General features: G+C 45.0%; 1 protein-coding gene across 1 annotated transcript in view; it reads left to right on the top strand.

Moving 5' to 3' along the window:
* The window catches only part of LOC146064230 (solute carrier family 12 member 9-like), a 224258-nt gene that overhangs the window by 152969 nt on the left and 53532 nt on the right, over positions 1–17757 (top strand). The window lies entirely within an intron of this gene.

Raw genomic sequence — 17757 nt, 5'->3', positions numbered from 1 at the left:
GGGGTGCCGCAGGACACTTACAGGGTTGGTGGACACTTGGGTTGGTGGACCAAGATCAATTCATATTATTTATGGCCAATGTACCAGGCAAAACCAGTGCTTGTGGCTGCCAATCATACCATATGTGGACAAACAGAAGCAAATCATGTCCCTCACAGATAACGGTGACATATAAACACAATGCACTTAATTTAATATTGTTTTTCTGGATTTCTCGATAAGAAGCATTTGGCCTGAGGGTGCCTGGAAAATATTTTGATGCTCTAGGGTGCCGTGATTCAAAAAAGTTTGGTAACCACTGTCATAGGCTATAATGAGCTAACACCATCTAACAATAGTGCTAGCTAACAGGCCAAGCTACAAATGCTAATCATTTTGGAGCTTGGTATTTTGGGATTTTTTTGGCAGTCCCCTAGACGGTATCCAGACCGATCATAGACAGACAGTGTAGAGGTGCGTACACACGGGCATAAAATCACTGGCAATTTTTTACAAAATTTTCAGGCGGTATTTCATGCCCTACCATCCACATTAGGGCGTGGAGGGAGAATAAAGTAGTGTGCCAAGCGCAGCGCAGGCACCGAGCCCAAAGCATGGCAAGCCATGCGAGGGGACATGGTACAATGTCGATATAGAGACCCCAAAAAATCATGTCAACCTTTTTCCATGTTGACCTTTTGGATGTTGACCTTTTGACCATATAACCATGTCGACCATATGACTGTCTATCATGAGACAGTCTATGATGCATACCGTAACCCCCCTAGACAGCTATGCAGTCATAAAGAGAGGGACTACAGTGCTGAAGTACCTCTAGTTAACCCTTTGAGTGCCTACATCTCTGTGAGAGATGCGCAAAATATGAGTTCCAAACGGTCTGTGAGAGATATGCAAAATATTGTCTAAAAATACCAGCGTCGCTCACATTTGTTAGATAAATTCAAATACAAAATGTTTCCTATATAAGGTAAAATTACAGGCCATTATTATAAATAAAAATGTTTGCTTGGCAATTTTCACACCAATTTTGACATTCACTTGGCACTCAAATATTGAATTCTTCATGATACTAAAGAAAGCAATTTTTTTTTTAAGTTTAATAGATATATGCCCAGTTTGTTGTACTGCAATGTCTGCGCAGATGGACACGAGAATGTAATTCACAGTCCTGGGTGAATGAACTACATGTGGCAGCTGATTGGATTAGTAGCGGCTTCTGTCCAGTTTCCCGCCACATTTAGGGGGTGTTTGAGTAAGGATCATAGGGTGCTGAATTCAGCCCCGTTCCGATGTTGGGGTGTCTGTGCATGCGCATGTGCGGTAAGCAGCCAACGTCCCTGCTTAGCAAGCAGTACTGAATCACCCCCTTCGTGCATGCCTCCATCCTAGCTACTTCAATAAGTAAGCTCAGTTTGATCCATCGGTCCTGACCGTACTCTGTGCTGTAAATGCTGCACCAAAGCCATATGTGTTACTGGCAGGCACTGACATTTTTCTTTAACTCTTCACTACAACATAAGGCAATTGTCATAATGGATGGCATATGATACAACTGACAGTTACTTGGCATCAGTAGCTGTAATATCACAAACATCATACTCCCTATTTAGCAGGAAAGTAACAGGTACAAAAAAAGTGTATTCTCTAATAGACTATGGCGGGGGTGGGCAAACTGGTCCATGTTTTCCAAATCACCTACAGTAGTTGGTGCACAGCTGTAGTCATTACTAACTGTCACATGTTCAAACCTGCTGCATGCATTCCTACTATAGATCCACAGGTTGCCTGAAACACATGAACTGTTGGTAGATCTTGAGGGAAGGTGTGGCCACCCCTGGACTGTGGAACCCGTTTCGAAATGAGTTTTAGCTATTTATAACTTGTTGTATGATCAATGGTGCCCCAGCCAATCAGCTTCTGTCAAGTGTTTGCAAAAAAAATCGGTACTTATGTAGTATCTGGGCTGCCGATTTCTAAATCGGGTCGGATCGGGAGATCGCATCGCATCGCATGCGACCATGCGATTCGATGCGATGCGATGCGATGCGATGACCCGATTTTTCCATAGGAATCAATGTTAAAATGGACTGAGTCCATTTTAACATGGAATTCAATGGGAAAAATGGGTCCTTTTCATACCCCTACTATCCAAGTGGGCATGGAGTTGGATATAAACCTGTGGCGAGCGTAGCGAGCCACCGAGCCCGAAGCGTGGCGAGCGAAGCGAGCCCCGCGAGGGGACGAATACCGTCCCCTCGCGGGGCTCGCTTCGCTCGCCACGCTTCGGGCTCGGTGGCTCGCTACGCTCGCCACAGGTTTATATCCAACTCCATGCCCACTTGGATAGTAGGGGTATGAAAAGGACCCATTTTTCCATAGGAATCATTTTAACATTGATTCCTATGGAAAAATCGGGTCATCGCATCCGATATCGCATCCGATATCGGATGCGATGCGATGCGATATCGCATCGCATCGCATCTGATTGTATGCCTTAACTTAAGGCATACAATCAAAAAATCGGCAGCCCAGATACTACATAAGTACCAAAAAATCTTAGGTAAAGATGCCTCTACAAGTTTATCTATAGGGTGTTCTATGACTTTTGACAGGGTAAAACTTGAGGTACAGTATACAGTCTGGTTTTCCAACACTTTATTTTTCAATACACATGGTACTGTACAGTCTATTTCCAAATGTTCTTCTAATTTAATGGAGTGTAATACAAGTTCTGGTTTCCATTATCTCCAATACTGGTACTTTGTTTAGTGAAGTGGCTGGTGATGTTGGTTTTTCCACCCAGAGTTTCATGGGCTACATGGCTCGTTTTTTTATTTTTTTATTTAATTGTTGCTTAATTTGGGTGTGAATTCTGCGGAGGAGCGGGCACTTTTCTGCTTGTAGCCTTCTCCGTTGCTTAAACTTGAATCTAGGTGATATTAGCTGATATACGCAGCTAAACCATATATAATTTGGTGTGATAAGCCCAATAATCAATGTGTTAGAGATTTGGGTGTGAACCCACAGCCGGGACAGCTGTTTAGAACGGCCACGGCGAAAGCTACACTGACTCTGTTGACCCCCCAAAGGGAGATGGCTGATTCCTGCAAATGCTAGGCTTCGCCTTTAGTCGCCAGGTTTGAAGTAGTGAGTGTTAGCCCGTACACACGGGGGGATATATCGCTGAGCGATATTTTGCTCGCGATGAGCGATATATCACTCAGTGCCCCGTTTGCATCAGCGACCAGAGATGGTCGCTGATTAAAAAGAAACTGCCGGGGGGAGCCCGGTAGTGGAAATCAGCTGGTCGCAGGAGCATGTTCCTGCAACCAGCGATCACTACGGGGGGGGGGGGGGGGGGAGCCTTAGACCCGCTACAGCTGTCATGGATACCTCTACCAGCGATACATATGCAGGTAACACAGCTAACCAACAATGTTAATGATGGCACCAATAATCCGGTACCCCAAAACGACCAAACCAAGGAGTATAATTCGCCTCACCACTCTGGGGAGGACTGAACAAAGGTAAAACAAATTATTGAAAAACCAACATAAGGTTTGCCAGCAAACAGGGATAAAGAAAAAGAACCAGGCTCCACTGGAGCACTTACGTGACCTGTAACAGGCACAGCAGGACCAAGGGACATCCAGCAGCTCAGAATGGTAAAGAGCCAGCTGGGACAGACTGGATACTGGAACAGAATGGAAGCAAGCTGAACCAGCACAGGGCCAGGAAAAGCTGCACTGGGTTAGAGCTGAGAGAATCAGACAAGAGACCAGCAGACGGCTGGTGAGCTCCTAACAGAGCAGTAACCTAACAGAGGGCCAGTAGGAAACAGAAACTAGAAACTATCACTGGCAGGGCAGAGCTGGAGAGAATGCCCTATGAAGAGCTCAAGTGATTATTCACCTGGGAGAGATCCAGACAGCTCCCAAGCTGCTAACGAGCTCCTTACCTATCAGACTTGTGCATAATTTAAGCTCGCAGAATTTTGAGCTGAAAATGCACAGACTCCCCACCAGAATCCACCAGAGAGTCAAAAACCAAACACAGACTCAAAACAACATGGAACAGACATGACAGGACTGAACCATACAACATGGCTCCTGACACAATGGGCGGCCCTGACTTCAGCATGATGTCATGTGCACAGAAGGTGTCAATAGTACAGAACACCGTAATGCCCTCTCAGGGCTGTATTAAGGGTGGTGGGGGCCAGGGGCAACGTAGGTGCGGGGGGCCCACTACAAACATTGCTGCCGCCCTCCCCCCCCCTTTCCAGTGGCTTAAGTTTGTCACTGTTGCCCGGATGCAAGATAAAAGTTGGTGCCCCCCTCTATGGAGAGTGATTCCAGAAAACCACTACTCCCAGCACCACAACTAACAACAAAAGTCAGCTTACCGCTGGCTGGTTTAGTGCTGGTGCTGTTGACAGCTCCCGATGCTGTTGGCCGGGGTGGTTGTAGCTGCCGCCGTTTGGGAGGCCCTGTCAATGCTGCTGTTTACATGGTGCTGCCGCTGGGCAGGGGCTGTGTTTCCTCTCCTGTCACTGGCGCTACAGTGTCTGTTGCAGGCACCGCATTGCTCACAGTCATGTCAGATCCTGTCACTGCCACCTGCCGTCAGTCAGTGCAGCTGGAAGACACCATGCTGCTGCTGGCCAAGGGGGAAGGGGGGGCTGTCACTGTGGCCGGTGCTATAGTGCCGTTGGCAGGCACTGCGCTGCTGCTCGCCAGGGTGGTTTATGCCTTGGCTTGCACGCACGCTTCCCTCAGCCTGGACCCACGGCGGAAGTGTGAAGAAAAACGCGGCTGGTGAGGGGCCCTGGGGATACTTGCTCCCTGAGCCAGCCGGCATTGTGAAGGAGCAGAAGTGCCTCTTCAGGGCTTAGTGCCCCGCCACTGTCCACAGGCTTGATGTCTCTCCCCTGCTTTCAGACTCCATGTTGGAAGGGAGGGGGGGGGGAGTCGGTGGCTGGGAGTTTGTCAGAGCCGAATGTCGATAACTGCTGAGGGGAGTAGGACGGATGGACGCGCACTGCTACTATTGGTAGTAGCGAGTAGTGCTGTAGCTGAATGACAGCGATGTGGGGTCCCGCTCATCAGGTTTGCAAGGGGCGGGGACCCGCTCACTCAATATGCGCTGCGCCGGTCCCCGTTCAGGTATGTACGGGGCAGTGCATATTGAATGAGCGGGTCCCTGCCCCTTGCATACCTAATGAGCGGGGACATACAATTAGAGCCAGGTCATTTGTGCTTGGGCACTTTTTCTCACAGGGGTTGCGGAATCTACAGCTGGACTCCCAGGAGGCAATGCCCCCTTTAAGGCTGGCGCCCGGCGGCAGATGACTCCATTGCCTCCGGGAGTTCCGCCACTGTGTCTTTCTGTTGTCTGACTTGCTCTACACACACTATTTTTATGGCCATAAGATGACAACTCTCCAATTGTTATATTATAGTGTAATATGATAGTTATTTAGAATGTCATAATGGGGAACACCTGCTCTACAATAACTGCAAAGCTTGAATTAATGATTTGTAGAATAACACAGATTTTATCAAAGGGTCCAGCTCTATTGTTCATCCATATGCAACCTAGAACCATGTTATAAATCTAATAAAAAATAGCAAATGACTCCCTCCTGCCTCCACCCGATCAGCCCTGGCATGGATTCCCTTCTCTGAGTGTGCAATTTCTTTTGTTCTTTTGCATTGCCCTTCAAACAACATCTACATATATATATATATACCACCTCCCCTGACAGCGAGCTCGGAAATTGATACTTACACTAAATTTATGAAACTTTTCCCAACTTGCCTCTGATTTCCCTGGCAGTCTGCCAGCCATCCCTTTCTTTCCATTAGTGGTAATTAACTAACAAGAAAAGGACAGAACAGCCAGCGCTAGGCAGGCAGCTGTAGAAAAAGACTTTGAGACACAGCGTACACAATGTACAGTATGTACTTACATCGCTTCCATGGGGTGGGGCTCAGGGACTGTCCTTTATAGTTATGGAAAGGGCATATTACAATGTATTCAAATGATTAAACATTTAACCAATTCACAGATGAATACTATATACAAATATGTCCTAAGGGATACACAGCCAATATTATATGATGTGCTCCCCTGGTATTATATGTAGGTTATTACAGTAGCTGGTAGTTTGCTTGTTTATTTACCTGCCAGGGGCCAGTGGATTTATTTGTCTCTGTAGGGGTTCAAAGTGGTGGTTTTTTTTACCTGCCTGGGGAACATATTTTATTTATTCCTGTTTTGGCCAGTGTGTATCTTTTTAGGGGCCAAAGTGTTTTTTTTTTCCGATCGGTGGCAATTATGCTTTTTTTCTATAAAGGCATTGTGTTTTGTTTTGTTTTTGTAACATAGACACAGAATTTGACGGCAGCTAAGAACCACTTGACCCATCTAGTCTGCCCCTTTTATCATTTAGGTATAATCACAACACTTTTTGTGGCTGGGGCTGTTCATAACCTTGTGTCCTAAATAAAAAGCTATTAAGGAACTCCATTTGTGTCTCTTGACACAATCGCTGTAAGGAAAGAGTTCTGTAGCTCATGCTCATTCTCCATAAACCGCTGGAGGCGAGCATCTTCATGGGCTTGCATAGATTGATCCATTTCCTTTAGAGGTTCAAGTATTACGGTGGTCATTGCCTTTGTGGCTTGTTCCAGCTTTGTGGCCTGCTTCTTCCGTTGTGGAACATTATAAACTATGGGAAGAACAAACACAACACATTAGTACAGCAGCCTATAGGGGGGTATTCAATGTGGGGGTCACGGCAGTCGATATTGATAATAATATTGATATTTCTGCACCTTTCAAAATTACATTGTTGGTGGCCATACACTAGGAACCCATCATAAGGACTGCATACCGGGTTCAGGCTGGTCAGTGGGGGGATTGCAGACGATTTCTCATTCAGACTTGTTAGCAATGTTGCTGACAGGCCTGAATCAGATCCCTACTACACACATGCATGTTGGTGTTAATTCAATAAAAATACAAAAATAAAAAAGCAGTGTTGGCCGATACGGGCTTGAGGCCTGTTCCCTCCTGCACACTAGCTACATGTTGCAACATTTTTTTTTTGTTTTGTTTTTTTGTAATGTGGACTGTGTAATATTGGTGTGTGGAAAAGTATGAAAAAAACTTACTGTTGCTGCGTAACTGCGGACGTGGACTCGCGGTTCGGTGCGTCGCTTCACGGGCTGCACCACCTTCAGCTCGGTGCGCTGTTCCAGATGATGATGGGGATGCTGATAGTGGTCGCTGCCCTTGCGGCAGTGATGATGGTTCACCCACTGTGGAATTCTGTGAGAGAACTGATGTTTCCAGGACTTCATCTTGGACTGAGCAGGAATCCATTTCACTATCTATGGCCTCCAGGTCAATGGGTGATGCTGCTGCTGCATTATCTTCGCACACACTTGCTGCACAAAACTGCTGGAGGAGGACAATGAAATGGGGTTAGCCAGTGTAGAGTTCCCAAAGATCACATTGCACTGGTCATAAAATGGCCAGTCCATACGGGCCCCACCACTCTTCCTCCCATTTAGGTCATGGACCTTAGAGTACTGCTTTCGCCGGGCTTTCAGTTTATTTACTACCTGTTGCTGTGCCACGGGCAGACAGGATTTTGGCGATGTTATAATAAACTGTGGAGTCCTTCACTGTGCCAGTGACTTGCTTTTTGATCTCCTCCTCTCCTCTCACAGCCAGCAGCTCCAACACTTCCTCGTCCCTCCAGTGCGCCATCTCTGCTCTCCTCTGCGCAGCATAAATGGACATCACATGTTACAATGAGCCTGTTGTTTGGCATCTTGTGTGAAAAACCCGTGTCCAGGCTGTTCACACTGCTGTACGCCCATGTATTATCCAGGAAAAACGCTGCAAGAAACCCATGTGTAATTCCCGGGGCATAACACCCCGGGAATTTCACAAAGACCAGTTCACACAGAGACTCGACACAGGAAATTACCGCTCGCCCTGGAAAATAGCCAGGTTTTTGCGGCAGTGAGAACAGGGTATTATTCTCAGTCCCTCTCATGAAGCTGATCTCTGCTCCCACATTTTTATCTTTAATTCCTCTTTGCAATAATTAAAGACAAAAACTAAGCTAAGAAATTTGAAACTCACGACCTCCATGGCATTCTGGTGAATATGACTTGCTGACGGTCAGTATACCGAAAGTACCAGAGAAAAATTTGAGCGCTAGGGACAGGTGTACTGTGCTGCGTACAGATGGCTGCCTTCTGGTAGAGGGATGCCGCCCTCACTAAAGGTAGACAAAGAGAACAAAGGACCAGTGGGCGCCTTCTGTACGCTAAAACAATTTATTAAACCAAAAAACACACAAAAAAACACAGTAAATACAATTACAATAAAAAACGGTAATTTGCATGCATGCAACAATTCAATAAAATAATTCTAAAAAGCCATTTCACTGCATTGGTATGAGAGGTATTGATAATTACCAGTTCCTGATTGGATGGAAAAATTGCCAGGTGTGGGCAGGTGTTACAGTCTCGCACAGATTTGTTGTAAGCAAGATTTTATAGATATTTCCAGGTGGAATTGGGGCTTTCAGGATGGACCCACACCGTATATATCACAAGGATTCCTTGATGGTACTTGGTATCGTCTCCTCCGCTCACCCGGGCAGGTGCAAATTTGCCCGATGGATGTATCAAGGTGCCTTATATATTTTAACACCCTTTTGGTCTGAGTGCTGCAGTAGCCGGTGGCCCGACTCTGGACTCTGTGCTCCACTGAATTAGTAGGGGGGGGGGAACTAAATGAATGTCTTGCCCCGGGCACCAGAAACCCTAGTTTCGGCCCTGCCACTCCCCCTTCTGTCATATGGCCATGCCCCTGACCATGCGGCACAGTACCACTAAGAAATTTTTTCTACTTGCACCACTGCCCACGAGGGAGAATAGTCCCTGTTGGTTTGGGTTCGCGAAGGTGGAGATGGATGGCAGAGAGAAGGAAGGGGTGTGGTGGCAAAAAGGAAAGGAAAGATGAATGTTAGGAGAAGATTGATGGCAGAGTGGAGAGGGCAGGAGTGCAGAGATCTGTGGCAGAGAGGACTGGAGTGGGATGAAATACTGCATTCTCCTTTTATATATCACCATTGCTTGGAAAATTTCAGTTACACTATCACATTAGGGTAAAAAACAGAAGTCCGCATCTTGCATTCCAAAGAATGGAAATGACATCAGATCTGCATTCCATATAATTAGAGCTCTTTGCTTTTTCTTCCTTTCATAACTTTTAATATTTAAAGCAATGTAAAAGGAGCTCAGGAAGGACAGAAATCTTCCATTGAGCAGAATGGCAGAGAATATACAAAATGCAGTTTATATGTTCTTCATACCCAGAACTCCTTAATATTTTCTATCAGTTACATTACCCACATTATAAGAGAAAATATATATATAAAAACCCCAGCAATTCATAATAGGAAAACGTAAAGCCTTAAAATGTAATAATATATGGAGCTTACATTTCTGGAGCTCGTATTTCATTTGGATATTAGTTCAGAAACCATTTTAATTCAATGTCTAAATTTAGTCTTGTGGGCACTAAGGAGGTAATTCAGACCTACTCGCTAAGCTGAGTATATTCGCTGCCTAGCAAGCAGGTAAATGCCGCCCCGCCGAACGCAAGCCCGCTCCACTGCCCGAACCCCGTGCTGCAATGCAAGCAGATTTGTACACTTACACATCCGCTGGCATGCGGCTACACAGAGGAGAAATCTTTGATGGTTTTCCTCTGTTCTGCACAGCATTTATTTTATTTATTAATTAACAGTTTCTTATATAGCGCAGCATATTCCGTTGCGCTTTACAAAGGAGACAGTGATACAACAAACAGGGTATTTATAGACAGTCAGAAGGAAGGAGGGTCCTGCTTGTAAACTTACAATCTATAGGGAAATAGGCATTGATACATAAGGATAGATACTGTATTCTTTATTGCATTAATTCCACCCAAATGCAAAGGTCCCTGATGTGCATTTCCATGGGCGTACCCACAGTTTTTGTGGGCACATCCAAGAAACGCTGGACGGACCTCAGCGACTGCCTCCTGCCTGTCACTCAATTTGTGAACTCCCCGGCGAGTGGAAAACTCACCGAAAGACGGTCACTGTGGGGGTTTGCGCATGTCTTCCTGCACTTTCCCTTGGCTGAATGGAGCCGCTCACTGCGCTGCAATGCAGTTTATAGCTCAGAGTCACCTCTGCCAAAAGGAGAATGGAAAAAGATTCTGGGGAAGAACACTTGTATAATGGTTAGCATTACTGCCTCATAACACTGAGGTCATGGATTCAATATCCATCACGGCCCTAGCTGTATGGCATTTGTATATTCTGCCGGTGCTTGTGTGGGTTTCCTATGGGTATTCTTGTTTACTCCAGCAATCCAAAATATACCGGTAGGTTAATTGGTTCATAAAAAAAAAAAAAAAAGAATCCTAGTGTGTAAATGTGGTTCTTATATGCTGTCAATTTTTTTCTAAGTCCTTAGTACAGAGAATGTAGTAACCAGTAGTGCAGCTAATAACCTCTTATTGGCCCCAATACTGGCACTGATCAGCGACTAAACAAAATAGTTTATGCATACTGTATTTTCCCCGATCACTGACATTGTTTAGATGCACTTACCTTCACCTAATGACATGACAAGTGCCGGATGCAAATAATTTCATAGCACCGGGCACTCATTCTTGGCACTATTCAATTTTGTTTTTAGTGTACGACTTTTACATGATAGCAGTTTGTTGAACAGCTACTTAACGTATTGTAGGTTTCTTCTGCTATAGGGGCCGATGTATTAAGCATTAACAAGAGATAAATGCAACATACCTCCCAACTTTTGCAGATGCCGGGGAGGGACAGGGTGCGCTGTGAATTTAGGGGCGTGGCCTAACGAAAATGGGTGTGGTCTATAAGCGTGTCGCTACCACGAGGCCACGCCCCCTTTTTGCCACTGTGGGGGCATGCCCAGCAGCTTTACGAGCTGCTGGCCAGCCCCCAGCCCCTCTGCCTGCAAGAATAGAAGCAGCGTCTATTCACGGACTACAGGGGGGGACTCCCAACTGCCCCCCGCTGCGGGACACTGCCGGCGGCGGGAGGGACGCAGGAATGTCCCAAAATATCGGAACATTCCCGCGATAAGCGGGACCGTTGGGAGGTATGATGCAAGGGTGATAAAGAGAGATAAATGTCCAGCCAATCAGCTCCTTACTGACTTTTTTCAAACACAGCTTGTAACATGGCAGTTAGGAGCTGATTGGCTGGACGTTTATCTCTTTATCACCCTTGCATTTATCTCTTGTTAAGGCTTAGTACATCTGCCCCAATATTTGCCATTTCTTTATAAACCTTGACCCTGATGGTACTTGTGGCATTCCACAGTAAACAGTATAGACTTCCCTGATGTGAGAAATAAGAGGACTAATAAGCACATTCATCCGGGTGCTGTGTAATGGGGGTCTGGGCTGCATTGATTTTATAATGTATAGCCGATGAATAAGTATTCGAATGATTTCTCCGACAGAAGGCAATGACCAGGAAGAAAAAAATACTAAACTGATTTACTTCACAGTGGCATACAATAATTGTACCGTGTATGTTCACCTGTATGCACTGTGGAGGTACCTCCTAAGAATGAATAGAGTAATACTAGAATGTACTGTACTGTATGTAACCCGATCCTGTGGATTGGAGCGATTTATCTGGTACATCCTCTAGTACCTTGATGGCTAACCTTGTCACTCCAGGTGTTGTTGAACTACATCCCAGCATGCCCTGCATCAGATTTAGCATGGCCAAATAGCAAAACTGAAGCAGCTGGGGTGTCAAGGCCACATCCCAGCATGCTCTGCTTCAGTTTTGCTATTTGGCCATGCTAAATCTGATGCTGGGAAGTGTAGTTCAACAACAGCTGGAGTGTCAAGGTTAGCCATCAAGGCTCTAGTGTACCTATGATATGCACACTCTCACAGGCGGCTAGTGAAAGCCTCTGCATCAGGGTCGATTAGGAATGTCGCTAGCGATAATCGGTGCCGGCATCGGCAAGTATGTATGCACTTGCTGGCATGCTAGGTCCCATTCATTAATTTATGTTGGGCTGGGTACACATCATCTAATGTGCAACACTCTGAGCAAACCATGTAGGTGTGGTGATGCACAATGAAAATGTGAATGATCTGTAGGGGGGGGGGGGGGGGAATTATGTGTGTATATATGTGTGTGTGTGTATATAAATATACATGTGATGTATGTAATCTATGTGATGGCCGCTTTACCCAGTGGATCGGCAGCTCTGTGTGTTTCACAGCCATTGCTGCCTTGGGAACTTCGCATTGTGCTTCACTTCACCTTCCTCTATAAAGGTGCACACACACTACAAAGATCTGCGATCTTAAATTGTGCGGATAAATTAGCATTGAAATCTTTTGTCTGTCCTGGTCAAAAGATTTCAGGCAAGCGCACATCTTTACCAAAGATTTTTCTTAAGATCCCATGTGCGTGTGGACACCTTTAGTCTACTCCCAGACTCCTATTGGGTAGTTTCACAGGAGTCGGGAGGGGTAGGCTCACCGCGAAAGGAGAAGTGAAATAGTTGCTGGGTCCTAGATGCAGCGGCGGATGCGAAACACACAGTGCTGCTGATTGCCAGGGTAAGGCAGCCAGCACATCTATTACATACAACATAACAAGTATGTTTATATGTGTTCACCCACCCTCCCCCGCATGAAATGGGGGGCCAGCACTTCAGCCCACGGGCTAAACCACGGTTGGGAAGTGAAGCAGCGCTGATTCTGTTCAATGTTATTAATACAACTTGTGGGAATTGTCTGTAAAAACCACGGTTACATTTAATAAATTCATACAAATAATATAACAATATAAAAAAGTATATAGAATACATTTCCTAAGTAAAAACAATAAATAGACAATATTGAGGATGGTCACAGTTCTAGTTGGATTGCAGTCAGTCCCTTTGTTGAGGGTAATTAAGTCATCTTTAAAGATGATCCATACTTTCATGGGATTGGTTGACACTGAAAGGATTTATAGTATCTCACTGCTGGAGGTACCTTAGGGGCCTCTGATGTTGAAGTCCAATTGCCCTCACCATTGTGCGGAAAAAGATGTGATGGCAACACTGATGGTGGACGTCCGCTGGAGGAAGATCGATGGACTGTGAGTGGGTGCCTGTTTGGTGTCCTCACTAGAATGCGGTGGTTGGAGTGTAGCAGCCAAGTGTCATAAGCAATGGAGGTAGGGGTGCCGGACCAACATGGGGTAAGTGTCAATGCCTATTTCAATGCCTATCAATGCCTATTTCCCTATAGATTGTAAGCTTGCGAGCAGGGCCCTCCTACATTTTGACTGTCTGTAAATACCCTGTTTTGTTTCACTGTCTGCTATTGTAAAGCGCAACGGAATATGCTGCGCTATATAAGAAACTGTTAATAAATAAATAAATAAATAAATAAGTGACCTGTACAAATGGTCGTGACTAACCTTCTTTACCGATGCGTTTTGCTGCCTCTGTGCAGCTTTTTCAAGGTGATCCGGGCATCAGCTGCCACTGATCTTGACTCAGGTTAACATTGGATGAGCTGGTTGGTGTGTCTTAGCCACAAGCTATTGGTACACAATGAACTACATAGTTACCCGTAATTTAATTATGACATTGACCTTAAAGGCAATAATTTAATAATAATCTAGCACATTAGTTCCCAATCTTGTACCTTAAGTACCCCAACAGGTCATTTTTTGCAGGTCTCCACACAGAATTACAAGTGAAATAATTAGCACTACCTGTGGATCTTTTAAAATGCTTCTGAATAATGAGTGCACCTGTGCACCTGCCAAGTGACCTGGGAAACGTGCACTGTTGGGGGTACATGAGGACCCATGTTCAGAACCACTGATCTAGCATAAGTAACTGCAGGTACCAAATAAGAGGAAAAACCAGGAGAAGGTTATTGAACTTTAGGTGAATTGGGTCATGTTGGAAGGTATGCTGTTAGTTACAGATGAGAAAGTACATTTAATGTATGTAATCTATCTGTCATATTACATGTGATTAATGTGTTTTGCGCAGGGTTCTAGTGAATGTAATTTGTAGTCAGCTGTAAGCAATGCTCTACAAATCATGTTGAGTAGCAATGGATTTTCTCTTGCTGGTTTATAAAGTGTATTTATTCTATTTAGTAACACCTGATTGAAAGCGTAATATAGGTATTACTTAACATTTTGCTGTATGGGTGCTAAGCACCCTGGCCATGAAGCGGTTAACACAAGGAGCTCAAAAAATCACAACAACAGTTTCATGAAATTGAGTTGAACAAATTACATAATGTATTGATCACTATCGATTGTAGCTACAGCCTTGAAACAATCACATTTCAATGCTATAAGAATTCTAAAAATGAAAAGCCATCAAGATGTTACTCTCATGGGGCCTATCATTTCAATAATTTGGGTCTTTCAATGCTATTATCTATGAATGAAATGTTTTACAATATATCTCTCTGAACACAAACAAAAACATCCTAACTACTTCTATATTTTACTTTATAACACTGCCAATATAGACAGAGCTGATTTACAGAGCTGTGCAACAGATCCCCACAGTCAGAGAACACCGCCTTACATCATACTGTACGAGACAGAACCTAAGGGGGTACTAGCAATGATGCTGCCATTGGCATTCTGCTTTATCCATGAAATTTATCAATGTGACTGGTAATCTTTGTTTATACAGGTTGAGTATCCCTTATCAAAATGCTCGGGACCACAAGCATTTTGGATAAGGGATTTTTGAATATTTTTTTCTTCCTACTTACATGGTCCCCCGGCGGTGCCCCGATGGTCCCCCGACATCCACGGTGTCCCCTGGCATCCACAGCGGCCTTCAAAATCCTTTTCAGCGGCATATCCGGTACAGTGGTGACATCACTAACGCCCGCACAATGTATCCTTGGGACCGGGGATGGTGCTGAAGAGGATTCCAATGGCCGCCGTGGACACCGGGAGATGAGGTGAGTATTAAAATAGAACTGGAGGAACAAAAAAACAAAAACCATGGTTTTCAGAATATTTCAGTTTTTGGAATATACAGATAAGGGAGATTCAACCTTTGTTGAGAACATGATATAGCATATCTAATAAGTACATTTTGAAGCCATAGCCAGATTTAGGGGGAGGCGGGGTGCAGAGTATGCTGTACCCCATCCCCCCTGTGTCAGGTGGCCCCCTTCCAGAGCACAGTGACATCACTAGTTCTCCTGGTTCCTAGCCCAGTGTGTAAGTAGTAAAGCGACATGAAACAAGATATCATCTTCAGATGGAGCAGCTCTCATCAGAGCTGCTCCTGGCAATTCTATCGCCATCCACCAGAAGGGGGCGTGCGTGCACGGGAAGCTTGTGCGCCGCATACACAGTACACCACATACGCACACACAGCACATTACACACACATATATATGTAGCGCAGCTCACACACCTCCACATTGGACAGATAGACACAACAAAACACACACACAGGTACTTATGTAATATCTGGGCTCCCGTTTTTCTTATGAGACTGCGTCCCCTCGCGGGGCTCGCTGCGCTCGCCACGCCTCGGGCACGGTGGCTCGCTGCACTCGCCACACTATATAAAATCAACTCCATGCGTAGTTGGATAGTAGGGGTATGAAAAAATGGGGTGCATTTAACATGGGAGCCCAGATAATACATAAGTACCCACACACATAACACACCACTCACAGTACAACACATCCCCACATACACCACAACACACCCAAAAACAGTACAACACACAGAACACACACACTCAAACATTGCACAGATACACACAGCAAACTATACACACACATATATACGTAGCGCACCTCACACACTTACACATTGGACAGATAAACACAACAAAACACACACACACATAACACACCACTCACAGTACAACACACCCAAATACACCACAACACACCCAAAAACAGTAAAACACACACAAACACACAGAACACACACACACTTATACATTGCACAGATACACACAGCACACCACACACACACTTATATACGTAGCGCACCTCACACACTTACACATTGGACAGATACACACAACAAAACATACCACTAGGGTTACCAACTCATCCCTTTAATTCGGGACACATATTAATTACACAGGTTCTGTGGCTGGCTGACTTCAAGACTCCATTTCACCTGGTTTTAATCAGCCACAGACCCTGTGTAATTAATATGTGTCCCAGATTAAAGGGATGAGTTGGTAACCCTACACACCATTCACAGTACAACACACACCCACATACACCACAACCCAAAAACAGTACAACACACACAAACACACAGAACCCACATACTTACAGAGCCGGCCTTAGGCATAGGCAAACTAGGCAATTGCCTAGGGAATTTGGAATGCCTAGGGGCACCAGCAGCTTCTGCTGATTAAAATGATATGCAGCATGCCTATATTCTGTGTGTGAGTGACGCTGTATCTGCATATGAAATAGTGTATTCATGGAAATCACTGTAACATAGCATTCTGTATGCAGGTACAGCCACAGTTGCACACAAAATACATTCATGCCACATATAATTTTAATCATCGGAAGCTCCTTGTGTGTTCTCTTCATAACAGTGCAGATAAGACAAATTTTCAGCAAAAAAGGCACCCAACGTTAGCAGAACTGGCCACGAGCTGCATGACCTATTGAGTCAAGATGTATGAGGAAACATCTGTATCCAAGCAGAGGCAGAGATCACAGTGTTAGTGGCTGTGCGAGTGCTGTCTGCGGGTGGGTTGGTTGTGCAATAGTGCTCTGCATATGTGTAAGGGGCATTATGTGTGTCATTATGTGTATGAAGGGCATTAATAATGGTTGGCATAATGTGTAAGGGGCATTATGGTTCTAAGGACATTAATAATGTGTGTCATGTGTAAGGGGCATTACTGTGTGGTATTATCAGGGGTGCCGAGAGAAAGGGGTAGAGGGTACAAATTACCCAGGCCAAAGTCTGATGGAAGGGCCCAGTGGGGGCCCCTGGGCCCCCTCCTCTTATGACAGCAGCAGCTACAGCTCTTCTCCTCTGCCCAGCACACACTGCTTTGTGCTGGGTTGCATTATGGCCATGGAGGTGCTTAAAATACAATATTTTCTCAGGATTTTTTTCTAAGGGTATAATGTGAATAATGTAAAGGAGTAATGTACATAAGGTAAAGTGGTACTACTGTGTGATGTAACGTGAATAAGGGACACCATCGCATGATATAATGTGAATAAAGTTGCACTACTGTGTGGCATAATTTGAATTGGGGGTACTATTGTTTGTCCATGCCCCTTCCCAGCAAGAACACACCCCTGTTTGGGCTGCGCACCGAATGTGGGCACTGTTTCTATTTAAAATATTGCAGGTAGGAGCACCAAAATGATGACTGCTATGATGAGGGTTGATGGTGCTGGGAAAGGGGAGCAGGGTCAGAGGCGGAACTAGGGGGCACCAGCCAAAATCTTGCCTAGGGCCGGCTCTGCATACTTATACATTGCACAGATACACACAGAACACATATATATACGTAGCACACCTCACATACTTACACATTGGTTTTATACACACAACAATACACACATAGCACACCACTCACAGTACAGCACACACCCACATTCAGTATAACACACACCCAC

Source organism: Crinia signifera, chromosome 3 (assembly GCF_055691185.1).
Source record: "Crinia signifera chromosome 3, ASM5569118v1, whole genome shotgun sequence".
Classification (NCBI taxonomy): domain Eukaryota; kingdom Metazoa; phylum Chordata; class Amphibia; order Anura; family Myobatrachidae; genus Crinia; species Crinia signifera.
The sequence above is the reverse complement of the archived record's forward strand: the minus strand, read 5'-3'. Positions and strand labels throughout refer to the sequence as shown.